The sequence below is a fragment of the Adiantum capillus-veneris genome, chromosome 12 (genome assembly GCF_014529385.1).
Source record: "Adiantum capillus-veneris isolate H3 chromosome 12, ASM1452938v2, whole genome shotgun sequence".
NCBI classification, from domain to species: Eukaryota; Viridiplantae; Streptophyta; class Polypodiopsida; order Polypodiales; family Pteridaceae; genus Adiantum; species Adiantum capillus-veneris.
In genome coordinates this window covers 149,883,562-149,899,924 of record NC_140942.1, presented here as the reverse complement: position 1 = coordinate 149,899,924, position 16,363 = coordinate 149,883,562, and positions in this window count along the sequence as shown.

The following is a 16,363-nucleotide window of genomic DNA, read 5'->3' as shown; positions in this document are numbered from 1 at the left end:
TCTCGCAAACTTGTGTCTTCTTCTCAAGAAGGCCTTGGATTGTCTCTTTGTTTGATGAAAATATTTCAAGAGCATGCTTCATTAAGTTTTTTCAGCTACATGTTCTCCATCGCAAGGAGGTTTCTTTGCCTTTCCGCATTCAATCCTCTCATTTCCAAATGTTCGGTGTATCCCAATAGCCCATCCTTGCCATCGCCTGTGAAATGTAAGAGGTTAGTGATATTAGAAAATGGAAGTGGCGCATTTGTCGTAGGATCCTTTGGATAAATAGACCCATCACTCCACAACTCCAAATGATGTTCCTTGTTTGTCCTTCTAAGTTCTTTCTCCCATTGAGATAAGAAAGGCTTCCTCCTATGTTTTTGCAACGGTGCGTACTCTTGCAATACATCAACATGAAGATGATGTGTGTTCTTTCTTTGGTTAAGTGTTAAAGATGAGGGGTTGAGGATTGCAAGTTCAAATTGGTGTTTTCATCATAAAAAGAAGCGTCTCCATTCCTAGAGTTGATAGAGAAATACACAGACACTCGAAACTCATGAAATATCTTAGTTTTGGGAGGGAAGGTCATATTCTCATGTTTAGAGTTGATAGAGTTCGTGTGGCTTATGTTTCTGGAGGGAACTCTTGTAAGTTGGCATTTCAAATCATTAGTCATACGGTTAGTTGGATTCTTGACAAGAGGTTGAAAGATAAGAATGATAAAGGCGACATTTTTTGGCTTTTTGTTGGCGCAAAAAGTATCACATAAAATGCACAATTTAACATTTTCATTTTCTCTCTCTAAGCCGACGTGGAACTTCTTACAGGGTCCAAAAGTGAGTCGAACTTTCTCCTAATGAAAACTTGGCACCTGAGAAAAATTCCATGATTTCCCTGCTAAGAACATAGATCTTTGTGATTCTACGTTAGAGATAAGTGCCATTATATAGTTCTTTTCTATTCCATTTACTTTTGTTGTTTTATCTCTCTTTGATGTTGGCAAAATATTCAAAGATCTTCACGTTAAACTTTCATTAATTTGTAAAGCCAAAAATTTGCTAATATAGTAGTTAGCACTGCCCAAAAAAAAAAAAAAGTCCATATAACTAGTTAATAACATATTAGTAGAGTGCATATGAGGCTTCATATAATTAAGAGAAGAATCCTTAATTAGATGGAGGATGTGTATAGTAGAAGGAGGAGAAGAGGAAGAATGAAAATTAGATAGTGCATTTTTTTAATATGAAGCTATAGAAGAGGGAAAGGAAGAGTCATAGAAGTTTTACTATCATAGGAACTATTCGACGAGTTGTCGTTGTTGACATAGTTGTTGATCATGGGAAAAGATCCTAGGAAACCACCTTACAAGTGCTTCAAGAATAAATAAATAAACATATATAGATAATTTTTGAAAAACAAAATAAACGATCAAGCTGAGCATGAGCAATATCTCTGCTGCAAAACTTCAAAGCCAAGCACATCTCCTCTTGAATCTTCGTACTTTGCTTATTCTTTTCGAGGAGCGGTGCATCAGATGAAGGTCGCAATGAGAATTTGCTTCAGGAAGTCTTACCTCCTCCTTCAGTTTTTTCATCAATTCTTTGCTCGACATGGATTTTAAACAAATGGAACCTATTTTTGTTTTCTGAAGCTTTATGTAAGTCGCTGGCTATAATGAGCATGCTGCGTATTGATGGTGGGCAAGGAAGGGGCCTATATTGGTTGTGGTGTGCTTGATCTCGATCTGTTGCATTAGAACGTGCTACAACTTACTCGTTCTCCAAGCGCCATGAGCATGACACGAGTCTAGAGACTACATGCATAGATCAACGTGGCAGTTAGCTACAAGGGCGGCGGCCAGGGTTCCAGACTTCCCTCAAAGGCTTTGCACATGCTCTCCAAGCTGAGCTGCAACGTTCAAAAGTGCCTATGCGGCTCCAAGATGCTTACCGCCATGGCTTGTGCATGATAGTAGGGCTCGACACACAGTTGCCCGCTACGTTTCCAAAAATTTCGATTTGGGGAGTGTTCTTGCAACCATCTTGTGTGTTCTCAGTCGCTCAGGAGTTGCTTGTAGAGAGAGTGCCATGTGCAACAAGCCTGGCCGGCAGGGTGCGACTTTGAAGGACCTTCAAAAAGTCGACTGAAGTTTCGTCCATATGTGCAACCTTTCAACCACAACATGGTGCCAAATCCATTCCTAGAATCCCCACCATTCGTGGACTTGTGGGTCAACACTTTTCAACCTAGCTCCTCTTTTGGTTGCTCACTTTTCTGGGTTTTTGAAAACCATTCACATTTGCCATTCGCATGCTTGGACGTAGAGCTTACATTAATTAAAGAAAAGTAGAGCCTCACCTTTTCACACGACACTAAAATTCCTTCCATGACTTCTAGTGAAGACCATGTATTGCTTAATAGTGTCTACCACCAACAATGTTGTTTTCTCTTCCCTACACCGGGCGCCACCATGAAAAAGGGTCATCACCAACCTCATTTGGTTACGTGCATGACAAGCAGCCTCACATGGTGTCAAATGCTTACCAGCTCGACTAGGTCTTTTTGGGAGCTAAACACTTAGTTTATATATTAATCTCTGACTCTCCTGGCAAAGCCTCAACCTCTCCCAACCACTTGTAGGTTACGGTTATCATCTTCATGTAGCTTCATAGCCACCCACACCAATCCAACCATCTTTGGCTTGAGTCGAAATATTGTGTGCTCATGTAGTCCACCATGCAGTGCATCCTAACCTGTTTTGACCCCACCTTTTTACCCTCCCTCAAGTAGGCCAATTGCCAACCATTTACCCACCCACCCTCCTCTACTCGTCTCTCCACCTTTGGCTCATACATGTACCTATGTTCACTACAATTTTCCTCATTTGTCTCTCTCCCTCCCCCTATATCTCTCCTTGTGACCAATGGCAAGCCCCAAAAATGAGATAGCAGATATTGTGCACCATTTGGTATGACAACATTCCTTTAAGCGATAAGATAAAGAGTCATGCCGCTTCTATGCACCCAGTGCGTGTCCCCATCACTACACCATTGATGTCTATGCAGGATTGGAGGATGACATTACTATCTATCAATGATCCCATGTATATTTCAATAATCAAGCTCTCACGCTATAGAAATGCCTCTATGTTTGAACATGATCACATGGATCTGGAAGCCCTTATTGTATTGCGACCATGTATATCCCTAGGCTACAACGTTTCCGTGGACCTAATCATTCTTGAGGATTGCCCTCAACCAAATGGCAGCGTGCTAAAATGTAATAAGCTCAAGCGCAATTTATGTATAGCTATGACAATAGATTAGGTTTATGTTGGAATTTCTAGTGGTTAACACATTCAATCATTGTATTTCCTTCTAATTTGACCTTGAAATTGTTGATTGTGAAAGTATTTCCATTTAATTTCGATGATTAATGATCATTGCTATAGAGCCAAGTGATCATTTTTGTGATCCAATTCAACATTCATAATGGTGCATCAAATCTTCATCATATCGCTATGTCTTTGTATTTTTTTTAATAGGAGTTTGCATTTGACCATGTAACATCTCTAGTTTGCAGTAATTAACAAGAGGTGTTATCATTTAACCTTTAGAATCTAATGCAATTTTAGCACTCAATTATACACATAAAAACCTTCTAAGAATTTTCAAAATTAGATAGTATTAATATATAATGGGAATGAAAAATAATTAAAAGCTGCCTCACATAGCTTACGCAATGATTGTGATTGTTTTTTTAAACAAGTATGTTGCACGTATTCAAGACTCTTTTGCTCCCTTTAGCAACCCTTTCAGCATCATATTTACAGTTAGTTAATGCTTTTAACTTGGACAAGTACATACTTTTAGTTGATCATATCTTCAAGTACTTCCATTATAACCTTGATTTTGTGACCTTGTACAATTCCTAATTAATGTGGACCACACTACATGGTTTTTGCATTACTCCTTCATAAATTGATATCATCAAATGTTATGAATGCATTTGTAGGGCTTAAATTTTATAGCACTCACAAGCTTGTGGAGTTTTTCTGTTTAAATGACTCCTTGTTACTATTTTTGTAGTTGTTATATTTAACTTTATTATCATCCTTAGATTTGCACTTGCCATGAGCCCCTAAAGTACCCCCCCCCCCCCCCCCCCCCCCCCCCCCCTCCTCTTTTGTGACACTTGTAGATGTAATCCACATGGTGGACCTTACTTATTGCACATGATGGACTATTCACCTTTCCCTCTTACTACATGGACACCATCAAGAACAAACATCGTCAAAGAGAAGCAGTCGGATAAGTCCTCTCCTCTTTTTGGGTTTCTTTTATTTTGCAAATGTCAATCCAAAAAATTTGAGGTGATAATATTCTAGCGACATTGTATAAGATTTAAAATAAAGTCCTTGTTTGTTACCAAATCAAATATTTAGAATAGTCTATAATTTATAGTACTTAGCTAGTTCGGCATGCTAACTCTCTCATATATCCCATTCTAAGAGACCAATAGAAATATACAAAGTCCAATTATATGGCTTGCTTATTGATTGCTTACTATCTATTTCTTCACATAAACTGCAGGTACATAATTTCTCAATGTATTTCATCGATATACATTTAACGATACCATTTGAGTTTTCTTTGATGGGTTACCTCTCTCTATAGACCCAAATGCCATATATAAATTATATTCCCTTCTTTAGCTTAAAATTCCATATTATACAATATCTTCTTATACAAAAATCCCATAGTCTTCTATACGCATTTAATAAATAATCACTTTAATTATTTCCTTGTAAGTTACTCTCTTTACATATATACCTAAGTGGCTACACTCAAGCAATTTTGCAACAAGAAAATATATAGTGGACACTTTACCTGCATTGACTTATGGGTTGTGTAATAAAGTTTCTCTAACTTTGTGGCTTGTACTTGCACGGATTGAAATAACTCTTGACATGTTTAATCATTAAGCTATAAAGCTACTCACATGAGCTCAGGTGATTTGGGATGATCAACAACACTTTGTATGTACTTCATTATTCCAACCTACACCAATCTGGTGATAGATAATGTTTTGGGTTTTTATGCCTTGCCTAGTCCATCGGGTTAGCTACACACAAATTTCCCAATTTAGGCAGTGTGTAAATACTCATCTTGGTGTAGATTTGCCAATTTTGACAACACCAATTATCTGTGTAGATTCACCGATTAAGGCAACACAAATGCAGATTTGTTGACTTAGGCAACATAACAACAAACAACAGATTCACTATTTTAAACAATATTGAGTGTAGATTCGTTGGTTTAGGTAGCACAAGTACAAGTTTGTCAATTTAGGCAGCACGTCCCATTGGTGTCGATTCGTCGATTCAGACAACACCGATTACAAAATCATGCTGCAATGGGTGGCCACCATTTCCATTAGTATAATTTTGTTATCTGGATATATATATTGGATGTGATTTTGGATTTGCATGGTTTGTGATGATTGATTGTTGACATTATGTATGGAATATGACATAAAATTTATGAGAATTGCTTATTGACTAATGAGTGTGACCAATGATATCTTGATCCATCGGGATATGAAATATAATACTGCTTATTCTCGTGGTATAGGACACTAGAATATGCAATTTATGGATGACAATAGGCATAAGCAAAATTGTTCAAGTCACGACTTCTACTTTGTTCCATGATATTTTTTACACATAATTTTAACCTTTGTTTTTGACAAGCATGATTTGCAGATCCTTAGCTCAACAATTGATTGAGGACAATTGCTTTTCTAGCGGAGAAAAATATAATGGAAATGGAAATATATTTATTTTTTAAATTGACAAGTGGCAAAAGCATAAGCGTTCAATAGACTATGCAAAATGAAAGCAGGTTTATGAATATTTATTTTTAAAGTTCTCTTCATGAGCTATGGTCATTGTACGTTTAGGAGGACAATCTGTAATCATTTTGAGCATTCAAGAAATCTATAAATAAATATGTGCAAGAGGAAAATGCTCACTCTTGCATGTGGGGAGATTGCACCTAGTGTCTGTGTACATCTTCTCTCCTCTGTCTGCAGGCTGATGGTAGCACTCCGCTTAGGAGGTGCATCTGCACATGCTCTCTCTCTCTCTCTCTCTCTCTCTCTCTCTCTCTCTCTCTCTCTCTCTCTCTCTCTCTCTCTCAAATCATGTATAGCTTTGATTATGTGCTTGTGGGATTCATCAAGTATGTAGAGTTAATGGTTTTTTCATCTATTGCGTGCTATTTGCATATTTTTGCAGCTCTCTGCGCTCTCGACTATAGCAAGAAGTAGCTTCTTTAACTTCCTCATGGATTTTCTATGCCCTTCTTGCGTGAATTTTCAAAATTTGTCAAACTTCATTTACAGAATTGTACATGTTTCTTCCATGTTTTGGATTGCATGCACCTACTGTGGACATGGCTTTCTGCCATACGGACCACACATATGCCCCACAATAAGCACTCGTTTGACTCCAAATATAGAATTTTTCCGTGATAGGGTAAGATCAACTTCTTCCAATCTAGACATGATCTTCTCACAATCTGCTATACGGTCTGCAACAAACTTATGATAACTCCTCAAATCTGTAGATACATCTTTATATTTATCTTCACATCCTTCGATAGGTACATCATCAAGAAATGGCATTGTGATTTGCGGTATGAAGTCACGTAGGACCTTGTTCATTTTGTTTATCATGTGTGCAGTTGAATTAGTTGATCCTTGAGGCAAGGTACACATTCTTACCAATCCTAAGGATGTCTTCATGGTTGTCATATCTTTACTTTCAAGAGCTAGCAAAAATTGGTCATAGCCTCTGTAAATTCTTTTACAATTGGTCCTATACCCACGTTCCTAATGGTAACCTTGGTTAACCACCTGTTTGAATATGGTGCACATGAAGGCTCCAATATACCCATGATAAGTTTTTCATTCAATAGCACTATCAACTTTGGAAAATGAGCTTTTGAAATTGGGATTGTCCGTAGATTCCAAGGTACACGAGGGATAGTAAAAATCACGATAGGAGTGACAACACAAGGATTGACACAACCTATTTCATTTGGCTGGAAAGCAAAAGCCCCTCCCAAGCCTTGAAAGCATCTTTGTGAATCACTTTATTTCTTCTTTGGTCAAAAAATCCTCATAGCCAACCTTCATTTCTTTTAGAGATTCCTTTGTAAAGTTGTGCACAATCTTTCCTGGATCCCTGAGATTTGGCAGCAAAGAATCTTGTTCCATTTTCTCTCTACAGTCTAGTGGTAGCGACAAGGCCACTGGTTTTACCTTCTTTGCCACTAACTTGTCCTTGGTATCAATCCGCACTTTTGGCCTTTGATTGCTATAGAACTCTTTTTCTTCTTCAAAAGCTTCCATCTCCTAGAGAACATACTTTAACAATCTCGCTTTGACATGACTCACTGGAATCTAGTATACTCCTAAGCTCATTCATAGTATCTACAGAAGGAAACCTATTCAAAGATACTAGAAATACACTCATTTTCTTCTAGAAATACACTCATCCATCGTATTTGTTGAAATGTCGAGCTCTACATCTTGAGCTGGCATCCACTACGAGTCTTGGCCGCTTACGACGTTTACTCACTGGCGCGTTAGGTGACCGACACGGAGGATCTCTCCCTTGGATGTGAATGCAAAGCTGAGTGTAGAGAAGGGTGATGTTGTTGAGGATGTCAAGATGTACAGGAAGATTGTGGGTAGTCTAATCTACTTGACTATCACGAGGCCAGACTTGAGCTACATAGTAGGCTTGGAGAGTCAGTTCATGCAGCTTCCGAGGAATCCACATTTGGATGGAGTACGACGCACACTTCGGTATGTGCAAGGGACTCTTGACTACGCATTGTTCTATGCAGCAGATGCGCCATTAGCATTGTATGGGTATACAGATGCAGATTGGGTAGGTAGCATTGTTGATAGGAGATCTATGAGTGGCTTCATGTTCTCTTTTGGGAGTGCTGCTGTTACTTGGAGCAGCAAAAAGCAGCCCACGGTTGCTTTATCGAGCACAGAGGCCGAGTACAGAGGTACAGCAGTTGCGGCGTGCGAGGTAGCTTGGCTACGCACATTACTTGAGGACTTGGGAGTGCAGGTGGACCAGCAGATTTTCATCCATTGTGACAACCTCAGCAGCATGCAGTTGGCTAGGAACCAGTGTTCCATGCCAGGACCAAGCACATAGAGGTCCATTACCACTACGTTCGAGAGCGAGTGTTGGCGGGCGACATCAACTTGGTCTACGTTAGCACAGAGGAGCAGATAGCGGATATATTTACCAAGGCCCTCGGAGCTGAGAAGCTTTGACGTTTCCAGACTATGCTTGGACTCTGCGACATGCAGAGCTCGAGGGGGAGTGTTGAGATGTCGAGCTCTACATCTTGAGCTGGCATCCACTACGGGTCTTGGCCGCTTACGACATTTACTCACTGGCGCGTTAGGTGACCGACACGGAGGATCTCTGCCAGTGATTCTACAGCTGGAATACACTTATAGTGCCAGCCTAGTACGCTTCTAGCGAGTTCACACTTAGCACCGCATGTACATATGTGCTACTTTTCAGTTTTAGCACTTAGTCATTTTGTACTCTCTTTTGTGTGAGAAGAAGAAGAAGCTTTCCATCTGTGTGTGCTTTGTGCTTGTCTTGTGTAGCTCTCTTGCATCCTCATTCTTTACAGTATTCACAAAAGAAACATGCTCAAAGATACCAAAAGTACACTCATTTTCTTCTAGAAAACAATTCTTCTTTTTAAAAAAATTGTACATTATGTACGCATTGTCGTTCACTTCTTTTGATGTCCTCAATCTTTGTCAAACACATTGATTCATGCTATGATAACCCTAGAAGACCTATAAAGATAGAATCTTGCCCTTTTCTATTGAGCGAGAACCTTTATCTTGCCATACCATTGCAATCTTTCTTTACAATGGTACTTCCCAAAACCCCTCATCTCCTTGTAATCCTTGAATTCTTTGTATACCTTTAGTAGTGGATGATCCCTAGGACTATTACAATTCCTCTCATGATCCACACAGGCAATGAGAAATTGGATAGCTCGCTTTCAATCACAACTCATTATCCTTGCATAAGCTGAGCCATCATCCATGAACTTTGTCTCCATTCGAGTAGCTATGACATATGGTTGTCCAAGGATAAGAGGATAGTTTGACATCTCCTACATGAAGAAGTTTTTCTCATCTTTTACATTCCCTATTGTCACCTTCACATTTGGACAAGCTCCAAATCTTCCATTAGCTTGCACATACCTCCTTTTCTAGAATTTGTTCCCAACAGAAAACTTGTTTCCTTCAAGTGAATTTTATCATTTTTTAACAATACAAGGTCCTTTCTCAAAGCATCATTAAAGCTTTGACAATCCCTTCTACCATGATTAGTGATATCACACCATATACACATGTGCATGAAACCTTCTTTACTTTGAAACCTTTGTCCCGATGGTTGTCCTTTATCTTCCAATCTTGCAAGTTTGAGTTTCATCTCGCACATACCTTTGAGAAACTCATCTAGAATGGAAGCCTCATCAGCCCTTTGATTCGCAATAGGTGGCTTGGCTACATTCTCTAGACTAGTAGCAGTAGGAGTTCCATTGTTTATTGCCATTGTATTCCATCTACATTTCCTCTTTGCAAGAAGTAAAACTGCATCCTTGACATCCTTCCATTCCGCCTTCAAGCCTTGTCAGTATTCTTGTCTTCCAAAAGTAGCTCTAATTTCTCTTGGATATTTGTACCTATAGCTTATAGAAACAATTCAACCTTCTCAACATCAAAGGTATCCTACTGTGTTGCTGACAATTGTGCATATCGTCGCTTGAACCCCTTTAACATCTCCATAGCAAATAGTCCCTTCCTTTTGAGAGCAACCCATTCCAAGAAAGTGCTCTTTCTTACTTGTTCAGACTCCTCCTCCATAAAATCTTCTTACTTAAGAGCTTTCTTAAAAGCTTCCCACTCTTCACCAGGTGCATCTCTTGTCTCACTTACATGTGCTAGAAGCTCGAGAATGACTACAAGCTCAAAACTTGTCACCATGTCAATTGATTTTGAACCCCCACCTCAATTGATTACATGTCGGTTTCACCAAGAAGTATGTCAAGAAGTTTGTGAGACAAGCGGGAAGGTTTCAAGCCTCTGGCTGTGAGAGTTTGCAGCTTGGCACATGAGAAACACACTTATTTGAAGAAGAAAAACACAGAAAAACACTCAAACTCCATCCATGGAAGCTCTACTCTTAAATGAACACAAGATCAACACAAAACTCAATTCTCTTTCACCGAACTAGGTAGCCTTGGACCCAATAGTACAAGTACATTGTTAGTTTACCATTCGAAAAACTATAGAATATTCCTCTGATTCACCCATCAATGCACAAACATGGAAGCTTAAGACTTTTACACACACTTCAAATCACCTTTATGAGAATATTAAACCCTAATTATGAGCCTCACATGCTTGAAAACAAGAGGGAAGTAGGATAGGACTGCACTAAACCACCATACAAGAACCCTTTGTGTATGATTGAGTAATAAACTAAAAGTGTAGGTTTTTGTCTATATAAGTTTACCCCCAGCTTGGGAAAGGATGGAACTGTCATTGATGTGGAATTTTGAACCATTTTTTATCCATTCTTGTGCATGATCGGGCAATTTTTTGCCATTTTGACACAAAAATGTCCGTTTTGACCTTAAAAATGCTAAATGGGTTGGGAAAATTTCCTAAATTTGTGGAAAATGTCTTCAAAGACAAAATTTATTTTTTTTTCTTTTTAAGAAGTTTGGACACATTTTCATAGTCATGCATACCACGCATACCATTTGCTATTTTTGGACATTTTTGTTCGCATCAAACTTTCTAGATGAGACGAGTACTCGACCACATTGCATTAGGTCCATCAAAATTTCAAAGCATATTAGGAATCATTTACATTAGAAAAACACTTAAGATGCGGTATCCAAGGCCATAACTCCCTGTTAAGGTATGTACATGGTAGTAAACGTTTCCACACATTGCATACTATGTACATGATGCCAATTATTCCCATTGATCCAAAAAGCATAGAAAGTGAGTTTTTAAAACATTTTCATGTTATATATGTGTGCCACGGCATGACAACAATGTCGAGAGTAGCCAACACGCCAAAGAGAGAGTAAAGATGCAATTCAAATTGTGGGCCCTGCAACAACAGAATATCACCAGTGCTTAAGAAGCGACAAAGATCGGTAAGACCCAATGACAAGGCAATGAAAGTAATAAAAACTTTGTTGAGAGCGGGGATTACTCCTATTGTATGCACTTATGGTACCCCCTATAAAGGAAATGGATATTAGAATATTTGTTTATTGATTATTTAGAATTGATTTTATCGATAATGCATTGATAAATGATATGATTGTTATGATTACATGTTATGGTGTTGTCGTTTAGCAGATCAACAAGTAACTAGATGCCAGACATGTTGGTGAGATGACTTCAAGTATCAACGCAAAGGGTGTGCACCAATTATTATTAGAGTATTTATATCTCTAGTGGAATAGTTGAAGGATAGTTTCTATTTTTACCCAAGGTGGATTGTATTTATTTTGGATTGGATTTTTCATTTATAATTTAATTACGTGAAGAAGGAAGAAGCTCACTTTGCATGGGAGAGGTTATACCCAATTTTATGTATCACTTATCTCCTCTCTCCTCTATCTCTCATGTCCATGCGTAGCACTCCAGTTGTGGAGGTGCACATGCCGCATTCTCTATCCCTCGCGCTTGGTTGCTTCAGTTGTTATCACATTCATAGATTTTCAAGGTCTACAGATTCCATTCATCAATTGCATGTTTTATTTATGTGATTTTGCAAGGCGCCACATTTTTTACAGTTCTAGTGGTATCAAAGCATAGATTATTGTCTTGGTGATGCAACAATGTGTACTTCACTAACTTTAGATTTTTTCTTTCTTTCTTGCACTTGATGTTCGATTTCTCAACTAGGTACTTGGTTTTTTGTGCATTGAATTTCAATTCAAGATACTAATTGAATGTTATAGAATTTTAATGTGGCACTACCGTATAGCAAATGAAATGCGTAATAAGATTGGGAGCCATCGTGTTTTAGAACATTTCATGGTAGTAGTATAGTTGATTAGAAAGTGATGAAAGCTTCCTTGATCATAAAGAGGATGAGAAGAAGGAAATCACAGTGTGATGTGGCTTGTTACATGTCTTAGCGTGGGAAAGAGTCAAGCCTCTGGCAAGAGCTACTTAGTGATAGCTCTCTCTAGTATAAGTGACATAAAAAAATGACAAGAAAAGAGCAAGGCCTTATTTTCTTTGACTTCTCTAAATTTGCATATTTTCAGCGCCACACCATAGTACACACATGTTTTGGTTTTGTTTTCGAGCACATTGAGTCTGACTCTTCGCTTTCGCATTGTCAACTTTGACATGGTATCAGAGCAAGGTGGAGAGAACCTGCACCGTTGAGACGACGAGGAATGCGCCATGAGCTAACTTTTGCCAAAAAAAAATTATGGCAAAATTGTGACATAATGTAGTGTCTTTAGCGCCATATTGGTTATCACCGTGTATTTTACTTGGTGGCACTGGGAGTGGCCCATGTTGTATGTTTGGAAGATTTTGTCTTAGTCTGAAAATGAAACACAAAAGGTATATAAAAACATACAAAAGAGACATTGATTTCAAGGATATCTCATGTGTAGATCCTTAGTGGGGGGAGTGAGGGAGTGGGGGTGTTCGACTGGTAATTGTGTGTGTGTGTGTGTGTGTGTGTGTGTGTGTGTGTGTGTGTGTGTGTGTGTGTGTGTGTGTGTGTGTGTGTGTGTGTGTGTGTGTGTGTGAGTGAGAGAGAGAGAGAGAGAGAGAGAGAGAGAGACGAGCTACTGCAGTGTTCGCTATGTATGTGTGTGTGTGTGTGTGTGTGTGTGTGTGTGTGTGTGTGTGTGTGTGTGTGTGTGTGTGTGTGTGTGTGTGTGTGTGAGAGAGAGAGAGAGAGAGAGAGAGAGAGAGAGAGAGAGAGATAGATAGATAGATTGATTGATTGAATTATCGTCCACGGAGGTCATGTATGACCCATGGGACCAAAGCAAAACATTACAACGGTTCCTTCTAAGTGAAGGAAATCATGATACATATCAGTTAGGGACTGAGGGTCCATTTGAGAGGTAGAAATAAAGGGAAAAGAAAAATCTAAGGAGGGTCGGCTGAGAGGAGGGTTGTTTTGGTGGTTTGAAACTCTTGGATGATGGCTTTGCCAGCTCGATATACTACCCCTTTACCTTGCTTGCATGCTTCATGCATCTTCTTGAGCTCACTTGCTTTGCTCTTGAGTTGATTTGTGGTCAGTTCCTCAGCGATCCATAAGCTTTTACCCTTGAGAAGTCGGGATTGGAGTAGCAGCTTCATCCGCATGTCTTTGTCCTTGAAAGTGAGAATGCAATGCTCGGGTGGCACATGCCTATGTGTGTCAATGATCCAAGAGACCGTTTCGAGCTTGATGTGGATAGGTTGAAGAATGTCATTGAGCTTGTTGATTGCTTCTTCGAGGGAGTCCTCGCTAGTGCACCATGGCGGGTGGAGTCCGCCAATCCTGACCTTCAAGCTAAGAGATTCCTGTAGTCGGATTTCTTGTAATACCTCCTATATCTTGGTGTCAACCTTCTCATGTGCTGCCTCATGGTTTTTCTTTTGAGCTGCCAGAACAGTTTTGATGAGGGTAGTTGCAACTTCATGGGATTTTGCAAGTAGATCTTAGCTCTCTACTTCTTGCGCATCTTCAAGCTTGCATAGACATTGTTTGAGTTGCTCATTCTCTCTGATGAGTTCTTGGATATGAACTTCAAGGGCTGTGATTATCGATTCTTGGCGGGCGACGGGATCTTTCCTTGGTGCCGCTGCCACTGCAAGAAAACTCTTGTGGGAAACAGGAGTGCCAAAGGAAGCCATCAATGCCAAAACCTTCTCAAAAACTGTTCTTGTTGGGGTACTTGAGATGAATGCCTATGTAGCTCAACTCTGTGGTGAGATCAAGGGCTTATTGTCAGGCTTCATAAAACGCCCTAATGTAATGCTTGCTACATATCCTCCTTCAAAAATATTTGCATCTTTTGCTTATTGCGAGCAAGAAGGCCGGATGTTGTGCTTATTGTTTACAGCTTACTGCAAGCAGGCATGAGATGATCTGGGCGCCACGGGTAGAGCTTGAGAGAGAGAGAGAGAGAGAGAGAGAGAGAGAGAGAGAGACTTTAACTTAGAGGCGAGAGAGAACGAGAGTGTATGTGGGGATCTAGTGGCAAGAGAGAAAGATGGTGAGAGCACTATGACTGAGAGAGAGAGAGAGAGAGGTTGGTCCCATAGTCGATGATGAACAAAGGTGAGCAACCCAAGCCGAAAAAATCAAAGCGGGCGGGGAGAAAATCTAGGGTGGATTGATGGCAAGCACCATCTTTGGAATGTATCTCAAGTAATGGGGTTGTTTTTAATAAAATAGCTCACTCACTGTTGTTTTGTATCGTGCACTTTTTTTATTTCCTTGAAGTTAAATGGGTATCACACACACAACCCAAATCTGATGATGCATCACCTCAATTAAAATTAAAAAAAAACATGTCATAGCCACATTGAATGCAAGAGGGGAGGATCCCGCCTAAACATGTTGTTATTCACATTCTGGCCAAACCAACACACTACTCAAAATCATCTCCAAACCTCATATGGTATGCGTATGGTGTTGTTAAGCGACATGGAAACGGTATCTAAACATGTTGTTATTCACATTCTGGCCAAACCAACACACTACTCAAAATCATCTCCAAACCTCATATGGTATGCGTATGGTGTTGTTAAGCGACATGGAAACGGTATCTAAATCCATTAACCTGACCTACTAAGGGGGCTAGTAAAGATTAGTTCATTTAGAGGTGAACACACACCACCAAATAACAGCTTTTGCATCACATGCACGGCATTCAAAGCTGAGCATAATTGTACATCTAGATATGCATATACCCTTATATAAATCAAGCTTCACTTCCTGGTCATTCACGCACCACTGACACCCTGCATGCTCAATCCCGTTGTGAAAACCACACACACTCACCCATTGCCTATTGGAAGCTGTAGGGTGATCCCTAATTAGAACCTCATGTCCTACCTTGGAGGGCCATTTCATCCCGCTCTCGACTGCATGAAGTTGTGCTCCCATCTTCCCTCTAAACACACACTTCCACACACACACACGCACCTGCAACCCATACGTTAACATAGGCTACCATAATTCCTCCCTCGCAATAGTCATCTGCCATCTTGGGCCATACATGTAAGAGCTACTCACCATTTGCTGCATTTTTAGAGACACACACACACATTCACTCCCCCATTTAGACACAGGGAACTCACAAATCCAAGCACACTCAATCTCTCAACCACTTACTGGCATACACACGAGGATAGTCATACAAAGGCCTCCACTCACGTGTGAGGTCCCCACCCCGCCGTCTCAAACGACGGATCTGATGGTAAACGTGGTGGCCACTAGATCTATAGCAGAAGCAAACAAAGTGGTTTAGGGTTCATCTAGCGGACGATCTCTCATCACAAAGTGATTCGAGTTCAAGCCTACTAGCAACAAGATCTAGCTCCACCTCACAGGGGAAGCGTACTTAACTTATCTAGCGATCCTAAGACCCACCTTCCACGAGGAGAGAAATCCCGAGTGCCTTTTTTCCTATGTTTCAGAGGCACGTACACTTGAGACTTCGCCACTCTAGGGGCAATGAGTAATACTAGTGTTGATTTATAACACTATGGGGACGGGAGTTCCCGACCAATCGGGACCACCCTTCTCATAGGCATTGGCAACCTGAGCCAAGCCCCCACTTTCCACCCCCACACTCACACTTCTTCGTGTGTCCTAATTACTACCACAATGGTTGTTCAACATATAAGTTCCTCGATTAGATTCCGGTTCACAGGGTTCGTCAAGACAGCCCTTCAACCAGTATTGCAAAGCAGCACCAAGACAGTAACTCTAGTAAAAATTATACTCAAACTTATTCATTAAAATTCCAATGTTCTGGAGGTACAACACCCCCCCTCAAGCGAGAGTTTACTCCTCCTGTTGTCGCCTAGCTTCCCATACAACTAGGTATGTCCACCGCATAGAAAGCACGACATGGACATTCCCACCGCATAGAAAGCAAGACGTGGGTTCCCACCGCATAGAAAGCAAGTCGTGGATAGAGGCCCTAAGTTAGTAACTCTAGCTACTGCGAAATCATCACGAGCCGCCCCCTGTGAT